At 45.2% G+C, this 14,771-nt stretch overlaps 1 non-coding gene across 1 annotated transcript; it reads right to left on the bottom strand.

The window, feature by feature from the left end:
* Window positions 1–749: 749 nt before the first annotated feature.
* Window positions 750–822, bottom strand: trnav-cac (transfer RNA valine (anticodon CAC)). Its single transcript has one exon. It is a non-coding gene; the product is annotated as a tRNA-Val (tRNA).
* Between the last annotated feature and the right edge of the window lie 13,949 nt (window positions 823–14,771).

Genomic DNA, 14,771 nt, shown 5'->3' with positions numbered 1-14,771 from the left:
CAGTGCCAACTTTAGCTCAGCTGTTAATTCGTGATAGCAACTTTGTGAAAAGTTTGAATTGGTCTTAATGCAGTCATTGCCTGGTGTTTTTGTTGTCATTGCAATCCCCTTCTTTCACACTGAAACAAATCGTAACCGTGTTTTTAAATTCGCAGTGTGAGATTTTTAGAGAGCATCTTTAAATGCTGAACAAAACCATTCCGATTCCTTCAGCTTCCCAGGTTCGATTCCCAGTTAGGGAAATAATTTTGCTACCACCGTTTTTAATTAAAGTGAAGTCATTTAACTAAATTACATAGATGACCCAAAGCACTTCAGAGTGGTGTCAAAACAAATGAGTTAGTAATTAGAAAGAAGGAATGTCAGAAGTTGGACTTGAGTTTCTGGGATGGAGTATAAATAATCCTCCATGCACTGGAACTGGGAAGGGTGAATAATGAATGAGTTGTTTCCAGGTTTGAAATGCGGCTCAGATCTGCTGGTATTAACCGATAGCATTGTTGAGCAGAATGAAAGAAATGCTAACATGATCACTGAGGGTCAGTCGAAACTTCAACAACTTCATTTTAATAATTTGTGAAACTTTAATCATTGAGGACGTTTTATTCCCTTTCTGATTTTACACACTCTGTATTTTAGGAGACTGGTTTTAAATGTTCTTCATGGAATCAGAGAAGTTTACAGCACAGAAGGAGGCCATTGCTGCATGAGCAATGAACATTTAAACCCAGTTTTTGTTTCAAAAACAATGTTTCCGCCCAGGCTTGAACCGGGGACCTTTCGCGTGTGAGGCGAACGTGATAACCGCCACACTACGGAAACTGCTGCCTAGTGTAGTGCCCAGAGAGAAGTGTTCAGCAACAAACTGAAATGCTGAATCCCTTTTTCTGAAAAAATTCCTTTCACAAACATTTCGCTGACCGAAACGGCACAAAACAAAAATGTTCCTTTCAAATGTGGCAATTATTTTCATTAAACTTTTATTTTGCTTTCATGGGATAACATAATTAATGATTCGATAATTTTCTTTTGCACAATGAAAGAAATACTAACTGAGGGAAAGTCACTACGTCAATAATTTGTTCTGTGCTCTGCATGTTTGTAATGTCGCCAAGTTTGCTGATGATACAAAGATAGGTGGGAAAGCAAGTTGTGAGGAGGACGCAAACAATCTGCAAAGCGATATTGATAGGCTCAGTGGGTGGGCAGAAATTTGTCAGATGGAGTATAATGTGGGAAATATGAGGTTATCCGTTGTGGGAGAATTAATAAAAAAGCAAATAATTAGTAAAATGGGGAGAGATTACAAAATGCTGCGGTGCAGAGGGACCTGGGGGTCCTTGTACATGAAACACAAATGTTAATATGCAGAAACATCCTCTCTGCATCCACCTTGTCAAGCCCCCTCATAATCTTACACGTTTCCATAAGATCACCTCTCAATCTTCTGAATTCCAATCAGTAGAGGCACAACCTACTCAATCTTTTCTCATAAGTTAGCCCCCTCATCTCCGGAATCAACCTAGTGAACCTTCTCTGAACTGCCTCCAAAGCATCTATATCCTTTCTTAAATATGGAAACCAAAACTGCACGCAGTGTTCCAGGTCTGGCCTCACCAATACCCTGTATAACTGCAGCAAGACTTCTTTGTTTTATACTCCATCCCCTTTGCATTAAAGGCCAAGATTCCATTGGCCTTCCTGTTCACTTGCTGTACCTACATACTAACCTTTTGTGTTTCATGCACAAGTACGCACAGCTCCCGCTCTACTGCAGCACTGTGCAATTTTTCTCCATTTAAATAACAACTTGTTCTTTAATTTGTTTTGCCAAAATGCATAACCTTGCACTTTCCAACATTATACTCCATCTGCCAAATTTCTCACCACTCACTTCGCCTGGCTATGTCTTTTTGCAGATTTTTTGTGTCCTCCGCACACATTGCTTTTCCTCCCATCTTTGTATCATCAGCAAACTTGACTATGTTATACTCAGTCCCTTCATCCAAGTCGTTAATATAGATTGTAAACAGTTGGGGTCCCAGCACTGATTCCTGCAGCACCCCATTAGTTCCTGATTGCCAACCAGAGAATGAACCATTTATTCCGACTCACTGTTTTCTATTCGTTAGCCAATCCTCTACCCATGCTAATATATTACCCCCAACCCCGGGAACTTTTATCTTGTGCAGTAATCTTTTATGTGGCACCTTGTCAAAATGCCTTCTGGAAGTCCAAATACACCACATCCACTGGTTCCCCATTATACACCCTGTTCATTACATCCTCAAAGAATTCCAGCAAATTTTTCAAACATGACTTCCCTTTCATAAATCTATGCAGACTCTGCCTGACTGAATTACTGTTTTCCAAAAGTCGGAGGAGCAGTGACCGGAGGAGGTGTGAGCAGCGGCCTATAAAGGCCCAGCGGGAGTCCGGGGATCGGCGGCAGTCGGAGGAGCAGCGGCTGGAGGAGCAGCGAGCAGCGAGCTACAGCTGGTGCAGGGTCAAAAGTAAGAAATAAGTCAAAAGTAATCAAAGGGTGACGTCACAGCCAAGAGGGTAAGTGATTGGCTGGTTGAGTGGTGAGTAGTTTTCTGTTTCTTTGATTTCTTCTTGTTCTTAGCAGCAAGGAAACTTTGGAATTGTTGCCATATTAAAGTAAATTTAATGGTTAAGTCATAGCAGGAGAGCTCGGACACATGTCATGCTCCTCCCGTGCTATGTGGGAAGTCAGGGACGCTTCCAGTGTCCCTGATGACTACATGTGCAGCAAGTGTATCCATCTGCAGCTCCTGACAGGCCACATTGGGGAACTGGAACTGCACACGGATTCACTCTGGAGCATCTGCAATGCTGAGGATGTCGTGAATAGCACGGTTAGTGAGTTGATCAAACCGTAGGGAAAGGTTACTCAGGCAGAGAGGGAATGGGTAAACATCAGGAAGAGCAGTGGAAGGAAGGTAGTGCAGGGGTCCCCTGCGGTCATCCCCCTGCAAAACAGACACACCACCTTGGGTACTGTTGGAGGAGATGACTCATCAGGGGATGGCATCAGCAGCCAAGTCCATGGCACCTGGGGTGGCTCGGCAGCACAGGAGGGCAGGAAAAAGAGTGGGAGATCTATTGTGATAGGGGATTCTATTGTACGGGGAATAGATAGATGTTTCTGCGGCTGCAATCGAGACTCCAGAATGGTATGTTGCCTCCCTGGTGCAAAGGTCAAGAATGTCTCGGAACGGCTGCAGCGCATTCTGGAGGGGGATGGTGAATAGCCAGCTGTCGTGGTGTATATAGGTGCCAAAGATATAGGGAAAAATGGGATGAGGTCCTATAGCTGAGTTTAGGGAGCTAGGAATTAAATTAAAAGGTAGTAATTTCAGAATTGCTACCAGTGCCACGAGCTAGTCAGAATAGGAAATGCAGGATAGCTCAGATGAATATATGGTTTGATGAGTAGTGCAGGAGGGTGGGATTCAAATTCCTGGGACATTGGAACCGGTTCTGGGGGAGGTGGGACCAGTACAAAACGGACGGTCTGCACCTGGTCAGGACCGGAACCAATGTCTAGGGGAATGTTTGCTAGTGCTGTTGGGGAGGGGTTAAACTAATATGGCAGGGGGATGGGAACCTATGCAGGGAGATAGAAAGAAGTAAAATGGGGGCAGAAGCAAAAGATAGAAAGAAGAAAAGTAAAAGTGGAGGGCAGAGAAACACAAGGCAAAAATTAAAAAGGGCCACATTACAGCAAAATTCTAAAGGGACAAAGTGTATTAAAAAGACAAGCCTGAAGTCTCTGTGCCTCAATGCGAGGATTATTCGTAATAAGTTGGATGAATTCACTCAGAGGCAGCAATTCATGAATATGTTATAACTGGGATTCCAGAGACATGGCTCCAGGATGACCAAGGCTGGGAACTCAACATCCTGAGGTATTCAACATTCAAGAAGGATAGACAGAAAGGAAAAGGAGGTCGGGGAACGATGCTGGTTAATCAGGAAATTAACGCAATATTAAGGAAGGACATTAGCTTGGATGGTGTGGACTCTGTATGGATAGAGCTGCTGAATACCAAAGGACAGAAAACACGAGTGGGAGTTGTGCATAGACCAACAAACAGTAGTAGTGAGTTTGGGGACAGTATCAAACAAGAAATTATGGATGCGTGCAATAAAGATACAGCAGTTATCATGGGCGACTTTAATCTACAGAAAGATTGGGGTAACCAAACTGGTAGAAATACAGTGGAGGACGGTTTCCTGGAGTGTATTAGGGATGGTTTGCTAGACCAATATGTCGAGGAACCAACTTGAAGGCTGGCTATCCTAGACTCGGTGATGTGTAATGAAAAAGGACTAATTAGCAATCTTGTTGTGCGAGGCCCCTTGGAGAAGAGTGACCATAATATGGTAGAATTTTTTATTAAGATGGAGATTGAAACATTTAATTCAGAGACTCGGGACCTGAACTCAAGGAAAGGGAACTTCGATTGCATGAGATGTGAATTGGCTAGAATAGACTGGCAAATGAGACTTAAAAGGTTGACGCTGGATAGGCAATGGCAAACATTTAAAGATCACATGGATGAACTTCAACAATTGTACGTCCCTGTCTGGAGAAAAAATAAAACGGGGAAGGTGGCTCAACCGTGGCGAATAAGGGAAATTAGGGATCGTGTTAAATGCAAGGAAAAGGCCTATAAATTTGCCAGAAAAAGCAGCAAACCTGAGGACTGGAAGAAATTTAGAATTCAGTAGAGGAGGACAAAGGGTTTAATACGGAGTGGGAAAATAGAGTATGAGAGGAAGCTTGCTGGGAACATAAAAACTGACTGCGAAAGCTTCTGTAGATATGTGAAGAGAAAAACATTAGTGAAGACAAACGTCGGTCAGTTGCAGTCAGAATCAGGTGAATTTATAATGGAGAACAAAGAAATGGCGGACCAGTTAAACAGATACTTTGGTTCTGTCTTCACGAAGGAAGACACAAATAACCTTCCTAATGTACTCAGGGACCGAGGGTCCAGCGAGAAGGAGGAACTGAAGGAAATCTTTATTAGTCAGGAAATTGTGTTCAGGAAATTGTTGGGATTGAAGGTTGATAAATCCCAGGGCCAGATAGTCTGCATCCCAGAGTAGTTAAGTAAGTAACCCTCGAAATAGTGGATGCATTGGTGATCATTTTCCAACAGTCTATCGACTTTGGATCAGTTCCTATGGACTGGAGGGTAGCTCATTTCACACCACTTTTTTAAAAAGAAGGAAGAGAGAAAACGGGTAATTATCGACCGGATAGCCTGACATCAGTAGTAGGGAAAATGCTGGAATCAATAATTATGGATGAAATAGCATAGCATTTGGAAAGCAGTGACAAAATCAGTCCAAGTGAGCATGGATTTAGGAAAGGGAAATCATGCTTGACAAATCTTCTAGAATTTTTTGAGGATGGAACTCGGAGAGTGGACAAGGGAAAACCAGTAGATGTAATGTATTTGGACTTTCAAAAGGCTTTTGACAAGGTCCCACAAAAGAGATTAGTGTGCAAAATTAAAGCACATGGTATTGGGGGTAATGTATTGACATGGATAGAGAACTGGTTGGCAGACAGGTAGCAGAGATTCGGGATAAATGGGTCCTTCTCAGAATGACAGGAAGTGACTAGTGGGGTGCTGCAGGGCTCAGTGCTGGGACCTCAGCTATTTACAATATACATCAATGATTTTGATGAAGAAATTGAGTGTTATATCTCCAAGTTTGCAGGTGACACTAAGCTGCGTGACGGTGTGAGCTGTGAAGAGGATGCTAAGAGGCTGAAGAGTGACTTAGAAAGGTTAGGTGAGTGGGCAAATACATGGCAGATGCACTATAATGTGGATAAATGTGTTGTTATCCACTTTGGTGGCAAAAACGTGAAGGCAGATTATTATCTGAATGGCGGCAGATTAGGAAAAGGGAAGGTGCAACGAGACCTGGGTGTCATGGTACATCAGTCATTGAAAGTTGTCATGCAGGTACAGCAGGCGGTGAAGAAGGCAAATGGCATGTTGGCCTTCATAGCTGGGGGATTTGAGTATTGGAGCAGGAAGGTCTTACTGCAGTTGTACAGGGCCTTGGTGAGGCCTCACCTGGAATATTGTGTTCAGTTTTGGTCTCCTAATCTGAGGAAGGATGTTCTTGTTACTGAGAGAGTGCAGCGAAGGTTCACTAGACTGATTCCTCGGATGGCAGGAATGACATAATGAGGAGAGACTGGATTGACTGGGCCAGTATTCACCGGAGTTTAGAAGAATGAGAGGGGATCTCAAAGAAACATATAAAATTCTGATGGGACTGGACAGGTTAGAGGGAGGAAGAATGTGCCCGATGTTGGGGAAGTCCAGAACCAGGGGTCAGAGTCGAAGGGATAAGGGGTAAGCCATTTAGGACCGAGGTGAGGAGAAACTTCTTCACTCAGAGAGTTGTTAACCTGTGGAATTCTCTGCCGCAGAGAGTTGTTGATGCCAGTTCATTTGATATATTCCAGAGGGAATTAGCTGTGGCCTTTATGGCTAAAGGGCTCAAGGGGTATGAAGAGAAAGTAGGAAAGTGGTACTGAGGTGAATGATCAGCCATGATCTGCTTGGAATGTAGAAACAGAGAAAATAGCTGCAGGAGTAGGCCATTCGGCCCTTCGAGCCTGCACACCATTCAATGAGTTTATGGTTGAACATGCAACTTCAGTACCCCATTCCTGCTTTCTCGCCATACCCCTTGATCCCCCGAGTAGTAAGGGCTACGTCTAACTCCTTTTTGAATATATTGAGTGAATTGGTCTCAACAACTTCCTGTGGTAGAGAATTCCACAGCTTCACCACTCTCTGGGTGAAGAAGTTTCTCCTCATCACGGTCCTAAATGGCATACCCCTTATCCTAAGACTGTGACCTCTGGTTGTGGACTTCCCCAACATTGGGAACATTCTTCCTGCATCTAACCTGTCTAAACCCGCCAGAATGTTAAACATTTCTATGAGATCCCCTCTCATTTGTCTAAACTCCAGTGAATCCAGTCTTTCTTGATATGTCAGTCCCGCCATCCCGGGAATCAGTCTGGTGAACCTTCGCTGCACTCCCTCAATAGCAAGAACGTCCTTCCTCAAGTTAGGAGACCAAAACTGTACACAATACTCCAGGTGTGGCCTCACCAAGGCCCTGTACAACTGTAGTAACACCTCCCTGCCCCTATACTCAAATCCCCTCGCTATGATGGCCAACATGCCATTTGCTTTCTTAACTGCCTGCTGTACCTGCATGCCAACCTTCAATGACTGATGTACCGTGACACCCAGGTCTCGTTGCACCTCCCCTTTTCCTAATCTGTCACCATTCAGATAATAGTCTGTCTCTCTGTTTTTCAACAGAAGTGGATAACCTCACCTTTATCCACATTATACTTCATCTGCCATGCATTTGCCCACTCCCCTAACCTATCCAAGTCACTCTGCAGCCTCATAGCATCCTCTTCGCAGCTCACACTGCCACCTAACTTAGTGTCATCTGCAAATGTGGAGACACTACATTTAGTCCCCTCGTCTAAATCATTAATGTAAAATGTAAACAGCTAGGGCCCTTGCCGTACACCACTAGTCACTGCCTGCCAGTCTGAAAAGTGCCCATTTACTCCTCCTCTTTGCTCCCTGTCTGCCAACTAATTTTCAATCCACGTCAACACACTACCCCCAATCCCATGTGCATTAACTTTGCACACTAATCTCTTGTGTGGGACCTTGTTGAAAGCCTTCTGAAAGTCCAAATACACCACATCAACTGGTTCTCCCTTGTCCACTCTACTGGAAACATCCTCAACAAATTCCAGAAGATTTGTCAAGCATGATTTCCCTTTCATAAATCCATGCTGACTTGGACCTATCATGTCACCTATTTCCAAATGCGCTGCTATGACATCCTTAATAATTCATTCCATCAATTTCACCACTACTGATGTCAGGCTGACCGGTCTATAATTCCCTGCTTTCTCTCTCCCTCCTTTTTTAAAAAGTGGGGTTACATTGGCTATCCTCCACTCCATAGGAACTGATCCAGAATCTATGGAGTGTTGGAAAATGACTGTCAATGCATCCGCTATCTCCAAGGCCACCTCCTTAAGTACTCTGGGATGCAGACCATCAGGCCTGGGGATATATCGGCCTTCAATCCCATCAGTTTCCCCAACACAATTTCCCGACTAATAAGGATTTCCCTCAGTTCCTCCTGCTTAATAGAACCTCTGACCCCTTCTATATCCGGAAGATTGTTTGTGTCCTCCTGAGTGAATACCGAACCAAAGTACTTGTTCAATTGGTCTGCCATTTCTTTGTTCCCAGTTATGACTTCCCCTGATTCTGACTGCAGGGGACCTACGTTTGTCTTTACTAACCTTTTTTTTCTTTACATATCTATAGAAGCTTTTGCAGTCCATTTTAATGTTCCCTGCAAGCTTCCTCTCGTACTCTATTTTCCCTGCCCTCATCAAACCCTTTGTCCTCCTTTGCTAAGTTCCAAATGTCTCCCAGTCCCCAGGTTCGCTGCTATTTCTGGCCAATGTGTATGCCACTTCCTTGGCTTTAATACTATCCCTGATTTCCGTTGATAGCCACGGTTGAGCAACCTTCCCTTTTTTATTTTTACACCAGACAGGGATGCACAATTGTTGCAGTTCATCCATGCGTTCTGTAAATGTCTGCCATTGACCATCCACTGTCAACCCCTTAAGTATCATTCGCCAATCTAACCTAGCCATTTCATGCCTCATACCTTCAAAGTTTCCCTTCTTTTAGTTCTGGACCATGGTCTCTGAATTAACTGTTTCATTCTCCGTGGTGGTGCGGCTCAAAGGGCCGAATGGCCTTCGCCTGTACCTATTTATTTCTGCACGCAAAGGGTTGTGGGGGTCTGGAACTCACTGCCTGAAAGCGTGGTAGAGGCAGAAACACTCACCACATTTAACAAGTGCTTGGATGTGACCTGAAGTGCTGTAACCTGCAGAGTTATGGACCTCGACCTGGAAAGTGGGATCAGGCTGGATAACCTCTTGTTGGCCGGCGTGGACACGATGGGGCGAATTGGCCTCCTTCCATGCTGTAAACTTCTATGATTCTATGAACTCCTTCACAAAGAGTTGAGGTTCGGGTGGGGTGATTTGGGCACATCTTTACTCACGTGACAACATTTCAAAAGTAACTCAAAGGCTGTAAAGCGCTTTGGGGCGTTATGAGCTCCTGACAGACGCTGCAGAAATGCAAGTGCTTCTTTGCAATAGTTCGATGCAAATTCAAAATTCACGGCAAAAAAAGGGCTCGCCCGGGATCTCTCGCAAATTTCAAGTAACAACCCTAAAGTGAGAATCATACAACTAGACCAACGAGCCAACTGCTTAGCAAATATGGAGATAAAGGCCATACGAAGTGCTATCTGTTAATAAACCTCCAGTCAAATCTTCTCAGATTATTAAAAGCATTGCCAAAGGAAAAGCATGAGTTTTACCGTATATCTCAAGGGATATCTTGGTGACTGCAATCAAGAGTTGCCACAACAAATTAGCACAAATAAACTTTGATGGGAAGAATGTATTCGCACTACCATTGTGGTGTCTTTAGACTGTGGAGGCTGCAGGGAGATAAAGTGTAACCATCATTGAAACATTTTTAGTGTGTGTTGTTATTCTTGATCGGAGGAGCACATGAGACGGAATCAGTGACTTTGCCTTTTCGACATGTTTTCTGAAGCGCCGCACGGTCCCACTCCTGCAGTCAATGAGCTGTTGGGACGTTAATGTATCCATCATCATCATCATCATAGTTGGTCCCTTGAAACGAGGATGACTTGCTTCCACGCCGAAAAAGGATGAGTTCACAGGTGTTTCAATGAAAGACCCGAACTACAACCCGAAGGGTGGAAATGACTGTGCGTGGATTTTTTTTAGTTGTGATGGCCGTTGCACCCCAGCCATCAAACGAGCTTGACAGAGCGAGGTCTTGCTCCAGTGGCAAGGGTTAAGCAGGTCGACTGGAGACCAGTTCTGCTGCACGGACCCAGTGCACACATAGCGCAGTGTGGGCTGGCCCGTGCTAACCCTGGGCCACTGGTCCTGAACTCATGCCTCCCCTGGGCCCTGATCACATCCCTCCACAGTCTCTCGCCGCTCCGACGCAACGATCTCGCCGCTCCTGCTGTATTTGCCCACGCTCCAATCACCGACCTGGACCTTGATGACGTCACTCTTCGCTGCCGCCGCCCTCCTGCACCGGCTCGCGCTGCTCCCTGGAGTAGTCTCACGGGACCTCCAGGCTGCTCCCAGGGCCGCTCGCCGTTCCTTTTATGGCCCCGACCTGCCGCTGGTGTTCTCCCGTTAGTGTATCCAGGCTGTGGGTGGCCACCCCGAGCGCAGCAGAGGGGTTTCTGCATTAGTTCTGGGTGGGGACAGTATCTTTCCCCTTCTCTCTTCCTCTTGTCTTCATCCCTGTGCTTTTATTTCTCTATTTATTCCCCCTGTCTCAGTTTCTAGTGTTTAAAAGGGAACAAAAGATGAAATGGCAGTCACTGTGGAACAATTTCTCTCACTCAAAGTAAGATGCACTACCGTTGCACGATGGGGTCTCGGTAGCGAGCCATTGATATTCAGGTTCATATATAAATATATATAAATATATCTACATGTATCATAACTGTTCCCTGGTGGTCGAGGGGTTAAGATCAGGCGCATTAACCTGGTTTCAATTGTCGATCAATTCATCGCATAAAAATAATTGAGTTCTATGAGACGATTAATAATTGCTGCAATCACCATGAATACCAATACTTTCTGTGATAGACTGATCTTACAGACGATCTGGCTTCTCCTGCCCTTTGCCGGGCACGTGTTCCGGGTTTAATTTTGTAAACTGGGCGAATTCACTGATCGCGGGGAAACGGTAGGAGCCTCTGTGGCCCCACTGTGAGGATGTGGAAGTGAACACGGTGGCTGGGTGATCCGTTACATTTCTGTAAAGGGCAGTGGAGGTGAAGGATTGAGAACTTTCAGTGTGGGACAGAAGTTGTTTCAGGTGAGCCAAAACATTCCCGATCAGCACAGAGGGAGCTCACTGGTCAGCTCCCCTCTGTTGGGGCTGCTGTGCCAGAGGTTTCTGTAGTGCAGTGGTTATCATGTGTGCTTATCACGTTTGCATTACACATTAAAGGTATGAGGTTCGATCCCGGGAAGGAGCATTATGTTTTAACTTGCTAGAGAGGAACAATCAGAGGCGAGTTTCGTCTCCTGGTAAATGCTGCCTGACCTGCTGAGATTTCCAGCATTTGCTGTATTTATTTGCTATTTATTCTCCTGGCAAAAGTGATCCCTTATTCCTTAAGTGCTCTTTATTTTACTTCAATAAATAGATAACTTTCAGTGAGGGAAACCGGATTCACCGGGTACATTTCGCGTGTGAGGCCAACGTGATATCCGCCACACTGCAGCCCATCAAAGGACGAGAAACCACTGAATATAAAGGATGAGTTCACAAATATCAGGGGCAGTGCAGTCTGGTCAACGTCAAACTCTCCTTTCTTATTCAGCTGAGGCATGAACGGGAGTCAGACGCCACAAAGTTTAATTAAAGACACAAATGCAATAACACTTCCAAATCTTTTCACTGTAAAATTCTTAAACTTTATTTGAAATCCTACTGCGTTGAATCTGAAAATGAGCACCATGGCCTTTTATCTTCACTACTGATTCTATTTTCTGTGCATGGTCGGAAGAACCGGTGATGTTAAATTTGACAAAAGTTGCCCCAGATTCCTCATGTCATCGGCAATGAAGATTTTGAACCAGATCCTAGAATACAGTGTGTAAAATGGGTCAACATGCAGAAGAACATAAGAACATAAGAAATAGGAGCAGGAGTCGGCCATACACCCCTCGAGCCTGCTCCGCCATTTAATACGATCATGGCTGATCCGATCATGGACTCAGGTCCACTTCCCTGCCCGCTCCACAAAGCACAGCACAAATGATTGAAGTATCGACTGTCCCTCAGTTAGCATTTCTTTCATTGTGCAAAAGAAGGTGAGGGGTTAATTAATGATGCTTTCCCGTGAAAGCAACACAAAAGTTTTAGAAAAAAACATAGAGTGACTGGGAGGTGAGCACTGTTTCTGACACCAGGTGGGAATGGGCGGAGATTTTAAAGCTCCTTGTATTGTGACACCTTCATATAGACGAACATCTGAGTCTTATGATGTAGACCTGGTGGCGCAATGGTAGCGTGACTGATTTCAGTTCCGAAGGTAGCGTGTTTAAATCACAACAGGGTTACTGAACTTTTAGATATTGTTCTTCCAGAATTAATATATTCTTTGCTGTTTGGCAATAACCAGACCCTTGCTCCAAGGTTTGTCTCACTGTTTCCTCGATGTCAGACAGAGATACGCCTGCTGCCCTCATTTATTTCATGTGACAGGATACAAAAGTTCAAAATCAACCTGCACATGGCCACATACAGCATTAAATAGTCAGGATGGCCGAGCGGTCTCAGGTGCTGTGTTCAGGTTGCAGTTTTCTCTCGAGGTCTGTGTTTAAACCTGACATTTCTTATTTTTAATCATTAAGTGAAACTCATTGTTTGACACCACGATCAACTCCTTCAAAGTGGGATTCAGCAGTTCACCTGCTCGCTTAACATTTCCGTATGACCGGGTGCTGAAAGTGGAGAGGTTTCCGCAGTGTAGCGGTTAACACGTTCGCCTCACACGCGAAAGCTCACCGGGTGGGAATATTTTCTGGAGCTATCTCCTCATGCATGCTCAGGGGCGAGTTAGTTCTCCTGTGAAAGGTCATAAGGTCATAAACATGTAAGGATTAGGGGCCGGAGTAGGCCATTCGGCCCCTCGAGCCTGGTCCACCATTCAAGAAGATCCTGTCAGTTCCTTGACAGCAAGTTTAAACATCTGGGGCGGAGTCAACAGGCACCTGGCTGCAATCAACGACAAAAACGTCTATTTGGTAGAAGCCCCGTGAGATCAATCGGTCGAGCATGAGAATCTTAATCTCGAATTTGGGGTTTCGATCCCCACGTTTACTGTTAAAGCATGTCCCAATTTGCACAGTGTGTTTTCGGTGTCTGGTTCAAAATGTTCATTGCTGGTAACATCAACAGGTGACTGGGCAAACAGTGAGAAAGACTTTAGAGCAAAGGTCTGGTTATTGTGAAACACCAAAGGAAATATAAATTCAAGAAACATCGAAAATAGGTGCAGGGGTAGGCCATTCGGCCCTTTGAGCCTGCACCGCCATTCAATGAGTTCATGGCTGAACATGCAACTTCAATACCCCATTCCTGCTTTCTCGCCATAGCCCTTGATCCCCCTCGTCTGAAGGACTACATCAAACTCCTTTTTGAGAAGAATAACCTCGAAAAGAAATGTGACCCCGACACCCAGGAAGAAGTGTTAAGGCAGAAGATTAAATGCTGCATTCCTCTGGTCAAAAAATTCCTTTCACAAACATTTCTCTGACCGTAACTGCACAAAACAAAAATGTTCCTTTCAAAGTCATTCAATTTCCGAATTTCCGCGCCCCCCGAATCTCCTGAATCAGATGCCTCCAGTTTTGACGACTCAATCCATGTCCCTTAGCAATGTTCTGCTTCCACCCACACTATGAAATGTGCCACTAACTTATAGAATCATGGAATGGTTACAGCACGGAAGGCCATTCGGCCTGTCGAGCCCGTGCCGACTCTCAGCGAGTCCCACTCCCCCGCCCTTTCACTGTCGCCCTGCAATTGTTGTTTCTTCAGACACTGATCCAGCTCCCGTTTGAAAGATAAGATTGAGTCTGCCTCCACCATCCTTTCAAGCCGTGCATTCCAAATCCTAACCACTCTCTGCTAAATGGCACCCTCCTGTTCCTATGTGTAAAGTCTGGGAAACACTCGATCAATTTCTGCCACACTCACAGCCTTCCTAAATATAGCACCGTTTTTCTATTCTCGTAAAACCAGCTCCTGAAGTAGAGGCCAGCTGTGTAGGTTAAAGCTCTGGTTATGTTCCGAACATTGCTGTAGTGTTTCCATAATGTAGTGGTTATTAGATTCACCTCACACGCGAAATGTCCCTGGTTCAAAACTGCGTGGAAACATTTTGAAAACATGTTCAATCAAATATTTGAAGAAATGGATTTATTCAAATTGGTGGTTCAATATTAACAAAAAACAATGTCCCACAACCTTGTTAAATTTTCTGATATCTCTGTTCAGTTCTGTATACACTCAAACTGAATGCTCATAAAAGTATTGGAGTGGGAACTCACTGTCGAGGAGGCGGGAGCTCGGAGCAGCGCGAGTCCGGGGTCGGCGAGAGGCCTATAAAGGCCAGCGGGAGCTCGGAGCAGTCAGTCGAGGAGGCGGGAGCTCGGAGCAGCGCGAGTCCGGGGTCGGCGAGAGGCCTATAAAGGCCAGCGGGAGCTCGGAGCAGTCAGTCGAGGAGGCGGGAGCTCGGAGCAGCGCGAGTCCGGGGTCGGCGAGAGGCCTATAAAGGCCAGCGGGAGCTCGGAGCAGTCAGTCGAGGAGGCGGGAGCTCGGAGCAGCGCGAGTCCGGGGTCGGCGAGAGGCGTACCGGTGCAGCTACAGGGAGAAGGCAAAGATACAAAGGTGACGTCACAGCCTAGGGGGTAAGTGAGTGGCTGGTGATTGGTGAGTAGTTTTTCTTTTTCTTCTTATATTGGTCAGTAACTTTTAACATTGTTATTACCAGTT

This window comes from Pristiophorus japonicus, unplaced genomic scaffold (assembly GCF_044704955.1).
Source record: "Pristiophorus japonicus isolate sPriJap1 unplaced genomic scaffold, sPriJap1.hap1 HAP1_SCAFFOLD_52, whole genome shotgun sequence".
Classification (NCBI taxonomy): Eukaryota; Metazoa; Chordata; class Chondrichthyes; family Pristiophoridae; genus Pristiophorus; species Pristiophorus japonicus.
This window is presented reverse-complemented; position numbering and strand designations above follow the sequence as displayed.